This window comes from Euleptes europaea, chromosome 10 (assembly GCF_029931775.1).
Source record: "Euleptes europaea isolate rEulEur1 chromosome 10, rEulEur1.hap1, whole genome shotgun sequence".
NCBI classification, from domain to species: domain Eukaryota; kingdom Metazoa; phylum Chordata; class Lepidosauria; order Squamata; family Sphaerodactylidae; genus Euleptes; species Euleptes europaea.
This window is the reverse complement of record NC_079321.1, coordinates 65,421,950-65,440,489: the sequence shown is the minus strand read 5'-3', so window position 1 is coordinate 65,440,489 and position 18,540 is coordinate 65,421,950.

Sequence of the window (18,540 nt, the reverse complement as noted above, 5' to 3'; positions counted from 1 at the left end):
TTCCACTTCCATTTCTCGTGAACAGGTTTTGTTTCAGAAACCTCCAGAGACACTGTCCTTCGGTGTTACTCCTCTGAAGATGCCTGCCACAGCTGCTGGCGAAACGTCAGGAAAGAAAATACCAAGACCACGGTCACACAGCCCGGATAACCTACAAGAATCTCCAGAATCTGTTTGACTGTAGGCAACATGGAATAAAGTAAGTGCATAGAACTCCTTTTTTGAACCGCTACCAAGAGTCTGAAAAACTGCCTTCAGTATACTAGCTGGGGGAAACTATGTTCTTGAGTGGATCTGTATGTTTACCTCTGAAAAAAAATTTTTTTAAGTCCAGTGCTGAACTTCATCTATGCATTTTCACCATATACCGTTTTATTTTTCATGCTGTGATGAAACACAACACTGCACAACACATTACAAACTGAGAGTTACATTCCTTGGGATGCAAAGAGAACATTATAACCCTCCCCCCCCCTCAAAAAAAAAAGTATAGGCATTTTAAACATTCAACCAGTCAAATAAATTTTGATCTGGTACTTGGTGAAGTTTTACTATAATGAGGAAGGCATTTGGTTTCTTTTATAATTCTGGATTTCTCCCCACACACACACCACACACACACACACCTTGTTTCTCTGAAAGCAGCACAGAAACTGGGAGATGGGTTGAAGACTTATGCCCAGGGGTGATCTACAAGAAGCAGATGTTGAGTGCCTGAGGATACCAATGGGAATGCAACAGAGGGTAGGGTCTCAATGTTGTCCTAGGTGCAAGGTGTCTGCTAAAGGGCTCAGAACAATTTTAAGGAAACACTTTGCTGCTAAAAGTCACATCTTAATATTTTGTGCACTGCCAAAAAGGCACTGCTTTGGTACATCATTAAATTTGTCTGGATATGCAGTATGTAAGTAAATATTTTTATTTGTAGATAGCCAAAGGCCATTACAAGGTAAATTAAACTATAAAACAATAAAATTATACAATAAAGATAAAATACAAAATGCCATATAAATTATGATAAAATACAATATAATTAAAATATATCAGTTCTGGCTAGTTACATTCTTTGGCACCAGTCTGGCTCTTACCCTTCTAGCTGCTAGAGTGAAAAGTGACAGCCTATAAGTGATAATTGAGTCAGTATCTGACAATAAAAATACCAATTTATTGGAATCAGGAAATGAGTAACCCAGTTAATATGGTACGAAGGAATTTTTCCCTACATATTGCATAAAGAGGACAAGCTAAAATATAATGGGATAAATCGTCTACAGCAGAACCACAAATGCAAATAACATAGTGCGAGTGGTACTTTATTATAGCGCCCATCCAATATTGCAGTTTGCATTGTTTGAAAGTGTAGAGATGTGAAAGTCATTCTGAGTTTTTGGATTGAGATGTTAACTAGGTATTTGGTTCTGAGATGGTCTTTTAAAATTAATTTAAACCATGGAGAAGACTTCGATTGGAGAATTAATGAGCTATCAATCAGAGCGTCACCCTTATATACCCAATCACACAACGTAGAACTAGCTGAAATTTACAATGCAAATGTTCAAGCCAGTCTGTAAGCTCCGTTAGGATGGCTTTGAAGCCCATGTTGGTATAAAATGGAGATACACCAGCATAATGTTTAAATACACTAAGTTGTAGCACCCCAGTGGTGTCAAACTCATGAAATTCAACTTTGCACTAGTGCAGCTGCATTAGTGCAAAAATCAGAAACAGGCAACCTTGGAAGTGTACTGGGGGAGGATTAGGGCATCCTACGCCCTGTCAGCGAACATCGTCCCTTTGGCATAATGTGACACCAACAAACATTTGTTTCAGTGAGAGAATGAAAAATAAATTTATCCACCTACCTCCCAGAATGTCTAAACAGCCACAGTGCAGCTTAGGATACTGACTAATGCACTATCCATGTGCCATATGTACAATGGCTTGGTGTGCAAAGAGGAGGAGTGGGCACAAGCATGCTGGCTCTGCCCCCACCTATGCATGATTGCCACCTTATCTTCATGGCATCTATGCATGGAGGAAGTGTAGGCACATACACTCCGTTCCTGAAATCAAGAGCACTGCTTTTCAAATGTTCATGATCACAGGGAGGAATTATACATGTGTACATTTCCTCTGTGCGCAGACACTGTGCTCACAAGCTGAAGATAATGGGTAAGCCGAGGTCGGTGCACTCATTGAATCAGCATGAGTTTGAGTCATATGCGGAAGACTACGGTCTGCAGACAATTACAGCTCTTAGATGACAGGACACACAGTATCAGGATGCATCTTTCTGGCCTCATGTTGCGCATACTTGGAACTTAGAATGGGGCGAAGGTGGTGGGAACTCAAGATAAAGGACACTTTTCACAAAAAGGCAACAGTTTGCACCAAGAGTCAAGGAGGCAATCAAACGCTGTTACAATATATTGCTAAAGCTGCTCCCAGGTTCTCTTCCTCAGGACACAGATTCCAACCAGGATTGTCCACTACTCCAACTGGAGAATACAAGGACAAGTCTACACACATAAGCAAAGGAGGGGGATCCCCTGCCTCAAACTTTAACTGCTGCAAATGTCCTCCACCACATTATGTAACTACCATGAGTTGACTCAGTAGCTCTTCCTCCCTCAACAGTTAGCAGCTTCACCCAAGCGGAATACAAACAAGCAAACACTTTGAATCAGATTATTTGCACAATGATCAGTGAGACAAGCTGACCACAAATAAAGGGAAGAAAGTTTATCTTTGGTACTTTAACTCCCTATACATTAGTTCAGTAGTTCATATTCTAACAGTAAAGTTGGCCAAATCTTTGGATACTTAAATCCGGTGACTGGAGTTGTGAATGGGCAAGACAAACATTTTGACAAATCTGAAAAAGGTCTCAGATTTGCAGAAAAATGTGAAATCTAAAAAAAAATACACTGGGGGTTTAAAAAGGCCAAAATGATAAAAGGAGCACCTGTAGCTTTAAGCAACAGATTCCCTCAATGGCTGTTGCTAGGCAACAGAGTGTTCCAAGGCTTGGTTGTGTCAGTAAAAGGCAGAGGGAGAGGGTAGACTCCTTTCCAGGCCTATCTTGGCCTTTGAAGGAGGACTTATTGGGGCCACGCCTGACGAGGGTTGCCAGCTCCAGGTTGGGAAATTACTGGAGATTTTGTGAAGTCTAGGGAGGCCGGGGCTTGGGGAGGAAAGAGGCCTAAACAGGGTATAATGCCATAGAGTCCAGCCTCCAAAGCAGCCATTTTCTCCAGAGAGATAGATTGTTGTCTGGACTTCAATTGTAATTCCAGGGGATTGTCAGGTTCCACCTGGAGGATGGCAACCCTAACCCTGGCAGCAACCTCTGGGTAACTTGATACCAACTGACTTGCATGACAACTAGGCCTGGCTGCTTGCTAAGGTTGCCACACTCCAGGTATTACCTGGAGATCTCCTGCTATTACAATTGATCTCCACCCGATAGAGATTAGTTCACCTGGAGAAAATGACCACTTTGGCAATTGGACTCTATGGCATTGAAGTCCCTCCCCAAACCTCACCCTCCTCAGGATCTGCCCCCAAAACCTCCCGCCAGTGGTGAAGAGGGACCTGGCAACCCTACTGCTTGCTATTGTTCAACTGGTCATGCTGCATACCTATTCTCTCTAGTATCAGAGGAGCATGCCTATTATTTTGGGTGCGGTGGAACACAGGCAGGTTGGTGCTGCTGCACTCGTCTTGTTTGTGGCTTCCTAAAGGCACCTGGTTGGCCACTGTGTGAACAGACTGCTGGACTTGATGGGCCTTGGTCTGATCCAGCAGGGCCTTTCTTATGTTCTTATGTTCTTAGCAGCAACCCTATGAAAGCCAGTGGGGTATAGTGGTTAGAGCTTCAGAGTAGGGTCTGGGAGATCCAGGTTCGAATCCCCATCTTGCTGTAGGAGCTCACTGGATGGTTTTGGGCCAGTCACATACTGTCAGCTTCATCTACCTCACAGGATTGTTGTGCAGATAAAAAGGAGGAGAAGAAATTAATGTAAGCTGCTTTAGTCCCCACTGTGGAGAAAGACTGTAGTTTTCCAAGGTAAAAGTTGGTGGGGGGAGGGGGGAAATGTAAGACAGCAGAGCAGATAAAAGTAGGTTGGCTGTTAGGTAGGAAGGAGAGAGGGTTGCCAATTCTAGGTTGGGAAATTCCTGGAGATTTAAGGGGTGGAGCCTAGAGTGAGGTTTGAGGAAGGGAGTGAGCTCAGAAGAGTATAGTGCCATAGACTCCACCCTCCAAAGCAGCCATTTCTTCCAGGGAAACTAGGGTTCTCAGCCTCCAGGTGGGGGCTGGAGACCACCTGGGATTACAAATGCTCTTCAGATGACAGAGATCAGTTCCCCTGGAGAAAATGACTGTTTTGGAGGGTGAAGTCTATGGGATTATACCCTGCTGAGGTAGCTTCCTTCCCCAAACACCCACCCAAGGCTCCATCTCCAAATCTCCAGGAATTTCCCAACATTGAGCTGGCAATCCTAAGGGGAACTGATCTCTGTAGTTGGGAGATCTGTTGTGATTCCAGGAAATCTCCAGGCCCCACCTAGAAGTTTTCAAACGTAGAAGGAGAGAAGGAATCAGGAAAAGGGTATGGGGGCTTTCAGGAAAGGGAAAGAGAAAATAGTGGGGTAGTGGGAAATGAGATGCCCCCCACAAGTCTTTGCGAGTTCCCACTTGTCTTGTATTACATATTTACTATTTAATATAATATAATGCAGAGCCTCTACATTCAACATTGGCAACAAAACCTGAACCTTTTATACAGAGGTGACTCTATTTTAATGGGGTTTGGTACAGAGGGATCTATGCCTGCTCCCTACTTATGATTAAACTCAGTTGTCTTCACTGTGGTACTCAAAGTGACAGAGAGCCCTTGAGAGTCTTCAGTGTTGTGTGCTGGCAAGGGGGAGGGGCAGGCTCCTCCAGTTTCACAATATCCTTGATCACTGCTGTAATCATACAGCCTACATGATGGAGGGGGGGATGGAGAATAAGGGTTTCTAGGATGAATAGTGGCCAGTTGCATTGAAAGGCGCTATGCAAAATAATTGGAGTCAGGGCATAAGCAACCCATTGGCAATGACTGGATCTAGTGCAGAGTGGTAGCCATGCCTGGGGCTTGTCTCAGATCCTGTCTCTTAGGAAGACTCACACAGGGTTTGAACTGGGAACCTCAAACATACTGTTGTTCATCAGGCCAGACCACAACATAGTCTTCCACGTATGGAAATAATAGATCAAAATCACCAGAAAGCTGTGAACATTAGAGACCAAAGTATGCTGAACTCTATAGATGTGCCTGTTAACAAGCAGGAACCCTCTCATGCTTCCTAGACCTGCATCAGTTTGCACCCCAAATTCCTTGGGCTCCAGATATCAGAGGCCCGAGAATAAACCTGATATTCAAACTGGGTTTCAATGTTAAGGAAGGAATTTCCATCAGGGGCCCCCAAAATTAGTAGCTTAACTCCCTGAATGTTCCCGAAAACAGTGATAAAGTTCCCCTTTATTTAGTCCTCCAGATAGTGTTGCCAACTGCCAGGTACTAGCTGGAGATCTCCTGCTGTTACAACTGATCTCCAGCCGATAGAGATCAGTTCACCTGGAGAAAATGGTCACGTTGGCAATTGGACTCTATGGCATTGAAGTCCCTCCCCTCCCCAAAACCCACCCTCCTCAGGCTCCGCCCCAAAAACCTCCCGCCGGTGGCAAAGAGGGACCTGGCAACCCTACCTCCAGAGCTTTCTCACACCAGTGGTCATAAGTTTGCTGGACAACAACCTAAGGTCCTAGAGCCTCCTGGTTAGTGGTTAGTGATAGAACTCTCCTGCCGAAGTCCAGGCACATCTCAACCCCCCCAATCTTTTCTAGCTGGTTTCCCCTCCAGAACATTCTTCCAGCACCTCAAGCACAAAATCACTGGGCCCTCTACCTGTCCCGACAGGCAGAGTATGCTTTCATCTTTACGGTCCCACTCTCCTTCCCAAATTTAATCCTCCATATCTTTCTACCCTCTTCCCGTCTCTCAGTTCTCTCCTCAGCTGGTCTGCCTTATTGCTCACCGGTCTTCCCACAGCCTCCTCACTGGGTTATGGACTGCCTTCCTCCTCCTATCGAAATCTTCTCCCTATTCTTCCCTACACACCTTTTGGTCCCTGCGGCATAGCCCCTCGCCTCTCTTCTTCTTCTGAGTTGTTTTGCTCTGGACTAACCACATGGGAGGAACACAATTTGGGCAACAGTAACTTTAATTGGACATCTAGCTTCAAGTTAACACAACAACACACTAGGATTGTTCAAATGTAAATTGTTTTATTGGGTTGTCATATATAGATTGTCATTGTACCCACTGTCTGGTATTCACCCCTCTCTTTTTATATCTTGGATAGAGTAATAAAGATGTTTGCTTGTTAAGCACTTGTTTCCTTTCCATCTTTTCTTCTCAAGAGTTTATTGTGCTAAACTGGGATCCATGTATACAACAGGCTCAAATGATCACTTTTTTACCCTAGGATACATCTTTTAGGGTCTCCTTATGTAGAGTTAGATCCCGACAGAAGTCAGTTTCAGGTAGCCGGCTCAAGGTTGACTCAGCCTTTCATCCTCCCAAGGTCGGTAAAATGAGCAACCAGCTTGCTGGGGGTAAAGGGAAGATGACTGGGGAAGGCACTGGCAAACCACCCCATAAACAAAGTCTGCCTGGATGTGACATCACCCCATGGGTCAGGAATGAACCGGTGCTTGCACAGGGGACCTTTACCTTTTATGTAGAAGATGCTCTCAACGTGACAGGCCTGACATAGGTAACATGCCTATTACAAATATCCCTTCATTACGAGTCTTGGTACTATCATTTCCTCGGTCCGGACTGAATCTCAGCAGGCTTGCCTATACCCAGTTCCCCATCATGGTCAGAACACAGGTACTATAGGACCTGGAACAGATGAAGAAAAAAGAGGAGATTGAATTAAGAACATAAGAACATAAGAAAGGCCCTGCTGGATCAGACCAAGGCCCGTCAAGTCCAGCAGTCTGTTCACACAGTGGCCAACCAGGTGCCTCTAGGAAGCCACAAACAAGATGACTGCAGCAGCACCATCCTGCCTGTGTTCCACCACACCCAAAATAATAGGCATGCTCCTCTGATACTAGAGAGAATAGGTATGCAGCATGACCAGTATCCATTCTAACTAATAACCATGAATACCCCTCTCCTCCATGAATATGTCCACTCCCCTCTTAAAGCCCTCCAAGCTGGCAGCCATCACCACATCCTGGGGCAGGGGGTTCCACAATTTAACTATGTGTTGTGTGAAAAAATATTTCCTTTTATCTGTTTTGAATCTCTCGCCCTCCAGCTTTAGCAGATGATCCTGTGTTCTAGTATTATGGCAGAGGGAGAAAAATGTCTCCCTGTCCACTCTCTCCAAACCATGCATAATTTTATAGACCTCTATCATGTCTCCCCTTAACCGCCTTCTTTCCAAGCTAAACAGCCCTAAGCATCCTAACCGCTCCCCATAGGACAGTTGCTCTAGTCCCTTAATCATTTTGGTTGCTCTTTTCTGCACCTTCTCAAGCTCTGTAATATCCTTTTATAGGTGTGGTGACCAGAACTGTACACAGTATTCCAAGTGTGGTCTCACCATAGATTTGTACAAGGGCAGTATGATATCAGCATTTTTATTCTCTATTCCTCGTCTAATTATGGCCAGCATGGAATTTGCCTTTTTTACAGCAGCCGCACACTGGGTTGTCATCTTCATTGAGCTATCCACTACCACCCCAAGATCCCTTTCTTGGTCTGTCGCTGCCAGCACAGATCCCATCAGTGTATATGTGAAGTTGGGATTTTTTGCCCCAATATGCATCACTTTACACCTACTCACATTGAATCTCATTTGCCATTTTAATGCCCATTCTTCCAGTATCCTTCTGGAGCTCTTCACAGTCTGATTTTGTTTTAACCACCCTAAATAATTTGGTGTCATCTGCAAACTTGGCTACTTCACTGTTTAACCCCAACTCCAGGACATTGATGAACAGGTTGAAAAGCACCGGTCCCAACACAGATCCCTGAGGCACCCCACTGCTCACATCCCGCCATTGTGAGAACTGACCATTGATTCCTACTCTCTGTTTCCTATTTTTCAGCCAGCTCTCAATCCATAAGAGGACTTGTCCTCTTATCCCATGACTATGAAGTTTGCTTAGCAGGCTTTGATGGGGGACTTTGTCAAAAGCTTTTTGTCAAAAGCTTTTGGAAATCCAAATACACAGTGTCCCCAGGCTCATTCCTGTCCACATGCTTACTGATGCTTTCAAAACACTCTAATAGGTTAGTGAGACAGGACCTACCCTTACAGAAGCCATGTTGGGTTTTGCATATTGTATATCATCATTAGCAGACTGCTGACACTGACCTCTGATTTCCAACCAGTCTTGCCCCTCAGCCTCCTGTAGACGCTGAAAAGCAGTGGTGATAAACACAGTCTCAGGGCCAGGTGAAAGGCAAGACTGCTAAATGTGCAGAAAATGAATGGTATCGAGGTGCCCCTAGAGCTGGAAGGGAACAATTGGCTCAGCCTCCCCCAGAAAAGGGAGCTTAGAAGGAGCTTGATCGCTGGCCATACCTCATCTGCTTCTAAACATTTGATTTGAAATCCAAGGGCTGAACAACTGCAGATTTAAGGCTCTTTGAGATTCTATCTGCTCGTAATGAAGCATTTATAGCCCCCAACAACAAAGCACCGAGCCCCTCAGGACTGCCTTTATCAGCCAGGTTGGGCAAGGGTCCAGTTCTCAAATGACCACTGTCACACCCTGGGGGTTACCGCACTTGTATTCCCAGCGATGTATTAAGAGTTTGAAAATGTTATAAGAAATACTGTTCGCACTTTCTGTGTGTTCCCAGTGATGTATTAAGAGTTTGAAAACGTTATAAAAAATACTGTTCGCACTTTGTTCGGCCCCTTTAGCTGTGAAGACGTCTTCCAACCATTTATAAGCTGTGGTATCCAAAAACCCTTTTAAAGCGATGTTTTTTATAACATTTTCAAACTCTGAATACATCACTGGGAATACAAAGTGCAGTAACCCCCCCCCCCCGTTCTTCAACAGATAATGGAAGCGGAGGCTTATTAAAACAGACCGAAGAAGACTGGCCTTCTGACACCTCAAACTTTGAGGCTGTGTTTGAAGTTAGTGACAACGGGTGCCAGAATGGCTGAGAGGGAAGGAGTTGAGATACACTCGTCCAAAAACCCTCTTCTGGCGTAATTGCTAAGCACTGAAGTGAGGCAAGTCCCACTTTTGTGAAGATCTAATCTTTCTGTTAAGGGAACTGGATTCAGAGGGCACACTGGAACAGGACACAATATGAGGTACAAACTGCAAAATGTTAAATAATGTCAGATGATCTTCCCCTTCTACAACACCCTTATGGTTACGGTAGTTTGATTTTATGGGGCTGTCTCACTGAACTCTCATAAAAACTCCCCCCTCCACACACACACACACACACACACAGAGCTGTCCAGGAGTTCGTAATCTTGACTCACCCAAGGGAGCTCTTTTCCAGCCCATCCTGCTTTCTCTGTCCAAATCATGTAAAAAAATAGGTAGGTACAGTACCAATATCTAGGGCAGATGGACATAAATGCCTCTTTAATGCCTTGTCTATTATGCCAGACTGATAAAGAGGATGTACTTCATTTGATCACATCTGACATATACTTTTTGTAGAATAAGAAAGTTCAGGTGTGCATGATTGGACCTGTCTGGGAAGGGGTCCTTGTCATGCTATCCTAGTGTGAGCTCCAGGCTTGGGAGTGCAGCTGGCTCCAAGGTTAAGTTGCTCAGAGGTTTGTTATGACTGCTTGCGCTCCATTTGTGTGATAACTGTAATCTATCATGGGAACCAGGCTCGGCCTGGTATCCAACTGTGCCTTTGTGATGTATATGTTCCAACCTGCCCGCTTCCCCCCCATTAGAGTCCTCGTACCTTTTCCTGTAAGTTGCTGCGATACACCTTATGCTTCCCAAATAAACTGCTTCTTAGATGACTCTGTCTGGACGTCTGGTGATTGGGATTCAACAGGTGAACTCAGACCATGCACCTAGTGACTTTCTGCTGGACCATGCTGTCTTTGCATTGTTCCCTGCCTGGGTCCAAATGGTTGGTGGTGACATCAGGGCTGCTGGGGGATGTCTAACTCCCTATGCCATTTCTCATAATTGTGGGCCTGGTTGGCTTCATGGTTGGTCCTGAGTATGGGAGGCATGGGTTGGAACACAGCCCCTGCCTTGTGTTTTTCTGCCAATTAGCCCTTTGCCAGGCATAAGGGAGACTTTGCCTGTTGACTGATATCTCCACTCCACTGCACCCATGCTTGCCACATGGGTGCCCTCCCCTAATAAGCTATGGTAAAGTTGTATGTTGCTCTTGGTCAGCCCCAGAGTCTGGAGTTCCTCTGCCTTGCAAAAGGAAAGGGATTCAAACCCATGTCTGTGGAGCTCCCTGGGGTACATGAACGCCAGCGTTTCTATTTCTCATGCCACCGGCCTCCTTGGGAGCTGTAGTATTGATGGGTCTTTCCTCCTTGTCTTCTGGCATTCCACCTGTGGGAGGTGTGCCATCATGGAGCTGTGGCCACATTGGTGGGCAGAGATCGGCTGTCCCTGTGCATGCCATTTGCAAGGATATCAGCAGGGCACCTCTGTCTGATTGGTGAGTTTTTCTGGGGACTCCATAGTGTTCACTAAGCAGTCTAGGCCTTGAGAAGAGCAGTTTTTGTTTTTCACCTCTGTGGTGTGGCCATCGGATGGTGACTGATGGTACCACTGCTGTGATGGTGCCCCATCAATGTAGCTAGGCTGTGGCCAGCAGGCCCTCAGGACTGAGCTGCTAAGCACTTAGAAGTTTGCTGCCCTCTTGTTAACTCTGGGGTATCTTGAAGAAGGTAGACGCAACTGGTACCAAAGCTCTTAGCAATTTGATGCGTCACAGAAGCAGAGTACTGTGCTGCTGGTATTATATCTCCAGCAGCTCATGGCTTTGTAACACTTTGTTCTGTGGCGAAGGCAAAAAGGATGATCTGTTTCGAAGTTCCTGTCAACAAAGTGCCCCAAAAGGTTGTATCCAAGAAATAACCACAAACACCCACAGGCATATATCACGGAGGAAATGTAGTAATAAACAAAGGTGCCTCCTGTCAATATTTCAGGATGAGCCATGAGATCATTCAGAGTCCCCCATGAATTCAGCTGGTTCCCAAGGCCTGAACTGGATTTTTCTTGCGGCAACATTTATTTTAATTTACCGGCCCCTGAAAGTTGATACTTCTGATGGAAAAGAAGTTTTTCTCCTGTGAGATCATTCCTTGCCCGATTTGTCATTTGCTGTTTTCAGCAGTGTTAGTCTGCTTGTGGTAGCTGAACCAGGCTCTGTCGCTACAGTGCAAAAGAAGCCATCTTATGAGGTAGAAATCCTTCTCCAAGAGATGGAACAGAACAGCAGAAGCTGCTGTGTAGTAGTCTGAGACCAATGAGAAAACAGACACGGTATCAGTGATATGAGGAAATGGCTCCAGTCACAGATAGACAACTATAACATATGGAGGTGGTCTATCATATACACACTACGTTCCATAACATTCCAATTATGCTGCTTCCGCATGGGTGTTTTGCTGCAGTTTCATGTCTCAACTGGAGCAGGTCTTTTTTGAGCATCCACACAACATCCCCCAGTCACCTACTTTCTGTATTCCCCCCTGTTTTATTGTGATCTTTCCCAAACCTGGTTTGGCATGATCTTTTGAGTAAGATTGCAATCAAAGCACCTTTGCACACTGTGTGGATGGAAAGGTGCACATTTCCCCCCAGGTACTGCCTATATTAGAGTCACTTTCCTTGCCTCAGTTCCCTGCAGCCACTATGTAGATTAGGGCTGTGCAAAAAAAAAAAAAAAAGGCAAATTTTGGGTTCAGGTTTATTGGGTTCGATTTTTTTCAGTAAATCTGAAATAAGCTGAATACCCATACCAGTAAATGGTCTGTCTTCCTGGACGGCTGGCAGATGGGTGGCCAGACACCTCTGCACCTGGCGGATTTCTAATTTGATTGGCGGTCCCCTCCCTAACTCCTAATGCCACCCCAAACCCACCTGCATGCACACTGAAGCCTCCATTGGTGGCCATTGGTGGCCATGCGGCACAGGGGAATGTTGAAGGTGGTTCTCGGCTCACACAGCCACTTGGACATGCAGCCCAAACCAAATTTTCAGCTGCTCCAAAACTGTTCCTCATCTCTTCAGAGATGAAAGGGATGCAGTTGGACAGGGGCCAGAATTTTAAATGTTACACAGCACAAACCAATGGAGTGGCTACAACAATAAGGGAGCTATTCAAGTATTTCCCCCTAACTTTTTTCTTTGCAGGGGTGGGAGGTGAGAAGTGGAGAACCAGCAATGATGAAAGGCAACCGCAACACCAGAGTTTCCACCTCATGCGCTGTGATGGTGTGTGAGACTGCAGAGAGAGGAGGATCTGGGTGCATAACGAACCCCCTCCCTCTCACTTTCTGAGGCCTTCCTTCCAAGGGAAAATTGTGGGCATGTATCTTTGTTGAGTGCCTGGTTGTCCTTGGGTTTTGCCCTGTGCATTGGATTGGCTTGGCACAACATCTGGGCTGGCAGCAGTTATCACCGTATTCCTTTCTACCAACGATTATGTCCATGCAAAACAGAGAAAGTGGAAACTATAGAACATGTTCTGTTGCACTGCCCTTTCTACAATGATATAAGATCGCAGTATATTCTCCCCATTTTGTCAACTTTTCCTGGGAGATCTGGAGAATCTAAAGTTTCCCTTCTCTTAGCAGATTGCTCTTGGGAGATAACCACCCAAGTAGCAAAATTTTGCCTTTGGTCTTGGGGGATTCATAAACTGCTCACTGAAAATCTCATCCCATAGATGATTCTTCCTTCCCCTCTACAAACCACCTTTCCCAGAATCATCACCATATTTTATTATTTTAACTTTTTACTTTTTATTCAGAACTGATCTTGTATCAAACTAAAGATTTGATTTGATTTGCCATCAGAGATTCAATTTGATGTACTGATTTTTAAAAATGTTGCTTTGGTAGCAGCTGCCATCACAGCACAAGGGTCTTCACTGTGTAACTGAAGATAAACTGTGGCAGCCATTTTGTGTCAGAATTTTAAAGGTGCCCACAGGTTCAAAAAAGTTGGGGACCCCTGTTATAGAGCTGGGTGTCATCAGTATATGATTGACACACACATCCCAAACTACAGATAATCTCTCTCAAGGGGGTTTCATAGAGACTGAACAGCATGGGTAGGGTTGCCAACTGCCAGGTACTAGTCGGAAATCTCCTGCTAATACAACGGATCTCCAGCCGATAGAGATCAGTTCCCTGGAGAAAATGGCTGCTTTGGCAATTGGACTCTGGCATTGAAGTCCCTCCCCAAACCCTGCCCTCCTCAGGCTCTGCCCCCAAAACCTCCCACCAATGGTGAAGAGGGACCTGGCAACCCTAAGCATGGGAGATAAAAATGAGCCTTGTGGAATCCAATAGAGCAAGCTCCACACCACTGACAACTGGTCTCTGACCACAACCCTCTGAGTCTGATCTGTAAGGAATGATTTAAACCATTCCAGAGCACATATCTATTTCAGCCTCCAAATGTCTTAACAAATTGGCCTGATCCACCATATCAAAGATTGCTGATAAATCCAACATTAACAACAAAGAAGCACAGTCTTTGTCTGCACTCAGAAGGAGGTCATCAACTGAAGCCACTACTAACACTGTCTCTATCCCATAGCCTGGCCTGAAACCTCATTGACAGGGGTCTGCATCAGATGTGGCATCTAGAAAGACATGAAGTTGTTTCACTGCCATCTTCTCAGTTATCTTGCCCAGAAAGGGCAAGCGAAAGATTATATGATCATTGGCCACAACATTCTTCTTGGGCAATATTTTTTTATTTTGAATGGATGAATAGCTACCTCCTTTAATGGCTGAGGGAAAATACCACAAGTCAGTGATTGATTCATGGTGGACATCAGGATCTCACTAACCTGCTTCATACACGATTTCAGGGATCAGAATGGACAAGGGTCAAGGGGTAGCCTTTAAAGATCCCAAGACCTTGCCTATCTTGTATAAAAACAAAACAGAAAAGATAATTCACACATTTGTGCATCCCTCCATTGAGCTATTTTGTACCTCAGAGCTGTGGCTATTCCTGGAGATGTTTCCAGAGAAACCAGACAATTTTTCACAAACTGGGATTAAGCACTGTGGCAATTCCATACTTATAACTTTTTCTCCAGACTGTAGCCCCCTGACATTGTTTCTTTACTACGTACAATGATGGAAATGGGGAAATAGTACATCTACCTCATGGTAATCTTACGTTGATGCTCCAGGGCTTTCAGAGCCTGAGAGAAGATTACCTGTTGCAGAACCTTCCAATATTGTTCTTTCTTACTTTTTTACTATCTTGTTGCCTGGAAACTGCAGTATTTCACTTCCCTAGATAGGTAAAGAATGGTTTGATTCTGAGGTTAAGCATTTCAGCAGCAAGCAGACCACAGCAGTCCACTGAACACAACATGAGATCAAAACGCAAGGCAAGTGGCAGTAGGTCTTCTTGTAAGGCACAATCCTTCCTTTCTGCTGAATAGCTGCACAGTTTCCTCTTGGCACCCTGTGAAAAACCAAAGGTGCTGAAGCAAAGGGTGGGAGGGGGCTCACTAGTGACTTGAGAACAGGGAAAACCTATTTCTTCACAAGCTGTGCTGTTTGTAGCCTGTGGGGAAAAGGCTAACATGACACAACGTGTCAAACTGCACGTCACTTCCATGGAAAATAAGTGTGAATACTAAGAGGTAGATCATGTCCCTTGGCAGAGAGGACATCTGTTAAGTGAATAAACCACATTTCTCAGCAATATGCCTTCAAATATCATTTTGTGCTTTTTAGAGGGTAGAACTTTGAGATCAAAAAGTGGGAGGCCATATAAAATGTTGTTCTACATTTCATTGTCATAAACTGTTGAGTAAGTCTCCAAATAAGAACACCAAACATCAGTATTTATTTGTAAAAGTATCTCAAATATGTTAGATTAGGATATTATACTAACATCAGGACACTCTTCCATGCTAGTTCCAGTGTATGTGAAGAACCACTCTCTCTTGTTTGGGTCAACCTATTCATTCAACTCATTATCAGAAGTCCATTTCTGGATACAGCCCGCATCTTTGGATGTGAGGCAGATGGTGACCAGAGATGGGCCCATAGCTGGTATGCCACAATGTTTCTGGAATTCTCTCCTTTCAGAGGTCCATGTAGCACTTTCATTTAGGTGCCAGGCTTGTTTATGCTCATGTGTATATTGTGTGTGTTAAGTGCTGTCAAGTCACTTCCAACTAGTCAACCCTATGAATTAATGTCCTCCAAAATGCCCTATCATTAACAGACTTGCTCAAGTCTTGCAGACTGAGGGATGTAGCTTCCCTTACAAAGTCAATCCACCTCATGTTGTGTCTTCCCCTTTTTTCTTGCTGCCCTCAACTTTTCCTGGCATTATTGTCTTTTCCTGTGAGTCTTGTATTCTCATAATGTGAAGAAAAGAAGGGGATTCATTTCCAATTGCACCATTTGTTTTCTCGCCTTTGTTTTCTTATAATGTGATAGTATGATAGCCTCAGTTTAGTCATTTTAGCTTCTAGGGAGAGTTCAGACTTGATTTGATCTAAAAACCCATGGTTTGTCTTTTTAGTGGTCTACAGCATCTGTAAAACTCTCTTGCAACACCACATTTCAAAGGAATCAACTTTCTTCCTGTCAGTTTTCTTCATTCACAGTGGGTAGCTGTGTTAGTCTGTCTGCAGTAGTAGAAAAGAAACGTTAGTTTCTATCAGCTGCTCATGGCCCTTTTGAAGAAGACTCCCTCACCTGTGTGGATAAGCAATCTCCTTAACATGAGTTGCCTTGGTCATGACTTCGGCTAGCTCTGGTATTGTTTCCCTGCACTGTGATCATCTCTTGGAATCAGATTTTTCATGACCACAATAAAGGACTGCTCACAGGATGTCATTTGCCACCAAAAGAAATGTTTTCAGTTCCTTATTTCTCTTGTATTTAAGACTTTTTCCTCCATTTGGAAGCTCATTTGCATGGACATCATGCAAAGTGACCCAGAAATGAAGGCAGCCCCCAGACATTGAGGCACCAGTCAGGCAATCGGCTTTTTCTGCCAGTCCTCGGCAATGCTGAACTTCTGAACTGGAAAACCAATTGACACAGCTCAGCTTGCAAATGCCTGCAGGATTGGGGTGACCCCTTTGCGAACCCATAAAATTGGACCCCCTGTCCAAAGTTCTCCAAACTTTGGTGACCGTCTAAGGAGAGTCCCTTGCAGCCATGTTGCAAATTTGGGGACTCTACCTCCAAAAAATGCTCCCAGGAGCTTTGAAAAAACCCCATAGACTACAATGGGCCCAATGTTTTTGGTAAACCTGACAATAAGCCGAAATACCCCTTTAACGGTATGGGTATTTGGCTTATTTCGGGTTTACCGGAAAAAAACAGGCCCAATAAACCGAAACCTGAAATTTATCGGAAATTTTTTTTTGCCAGCCTCCAAGTGGAGCCTGGAGATCTCCTGGAATTACAACTGATCTCCATACTACAAAGGTCATTTCTCCTTTTGAAAAAGGTTACTTTGTAGGGTGGACTGTGTGGCATTGTATCCTGCTGAGGTCCCTCCCCTCCTCTGGCTGTACCCCCAGATCTCCAGAAATTTCCCAACCCAGTTGGCAACCCTACTCAAGAGCCACATATTATTCTTTGATATACCACCAAAGGCTCTTCTGATGACTGTTCCCCAATGTGGCACCTGCCCTATGTTTCAGGAAAGTAGGCAGAGCCCTTGCCTGGTGGGGCTGTTGGTTGGTACATGGTTTCCACCTTGAAACAGCTATTGGCAGAGGAATAGTAAACTGTGAGCATCCCTCAGGTGCAGGCCTCAAGGCAAGGATGGAAGTAAATGTGGCTCTTTTGGCTGATGGTAATTGCGAATGCAGCTGTCTGTGATCCACAGAGTGTGTACTGCAGGTCTATCCATAACACAGTATCAAAGTACAACATGAGGGCATCTGCTTGGCACTGGGTGATTAGGTTCAAGTTGAGGTGAGGGGAAAAAGCCAAATCTCTAAGAGTTTCCTTGAGTAGCAACTTATGAGCTCACTGAGAATTTGTATGGAGAATATTTGGAAATTTTCAGAAGTGTTCTGCTAATAGTCACGGTATGTACCACCTAACACATCCTGCCTTTGAGTGATGATATCAGTACCTCAGTGCCAGTTCAAATTACTGACTGAATAACCAGAAAATGTAACAAAGAAACCTTTCTGTGACTAAATACATGAAATGAGGACTGCCTTTCAAAATGCCTATTAAAGAGATTGAGACATCAGGCAGATGTTTAACAAAGAGCACGGAGTTAAAATGTCTAACAGGTTTTCATTGTCAATTCCAAAAGGTTTCAACGCATTTCCAGCTTCCAAAGCTCTCTCCTCTTTCAAGCCATCATTCTCACAAGAAAATAATGAATATTTCATAGCTCTTTATCCGGAACCAATTTCAAATTACATTAACTTGAAAGAGTGAAAGAGACTCACCCGCTCTTAATGCTAAAAACCCAGGACAGCTTCATCAGGAGAATGTGTAAAGATCTCATGTTTAGCTTCATACATTCCTTACTCCTTAAGGAGAAAATAAACAAATGGTTTATCTGGTTTTCTGCTGTGATATCCTGGCAACAACCAAAATGCAAAAGCTGCACAAACAGTTGGTACTATCTCCTCAGAAAGGCCAGTAACAGTAACTGAGTGACCAAAATCAATTTCATTTCTCCTTCTGAAGGCAGCTATTGCAAACCACTATATCCTTTAAAGCATTCTAGCTCCATTCTTTCTGTCCTTGAGCCCTTAAAAGACCATTTGTGTAGAATGCTGCTTTGAAATCAACTTACTGCTAACCAGAGCTGATTCCCAGGATCTACTTGAAACTTATCACATAAGAATATTTCTCCACAGGTATTATGCCTATTATATTTAATGTGTGTGTGTGTGTGTAAAGTGCCGCCAAGTCATAGTTGACTTATGGCAACCCAATAGGGTTTTCAAGAGAACTGATTAAAGGTGGTTTGCCATTGCCTTCCTCTGCAAAGTCTTCCTTTGTGATCTCCCATCCAAGTACTAACCCTGCTTAGTTTTCGAGATCTGATGAGATCAGGCTATACTATACCATTCCACATTCCCATTATGTCTTAATACAGTAACATTTTATGTGCTGATTTAAGAGCTGGACTTCATCCCTTCCTTGACCCTTGGCAGGAAGATGAATTCACGTGGTGGGGGAAGCAGCAAATATATCTCTTACTTTAACAAAAACACATAGAATCATAGAATCATAGTGTTG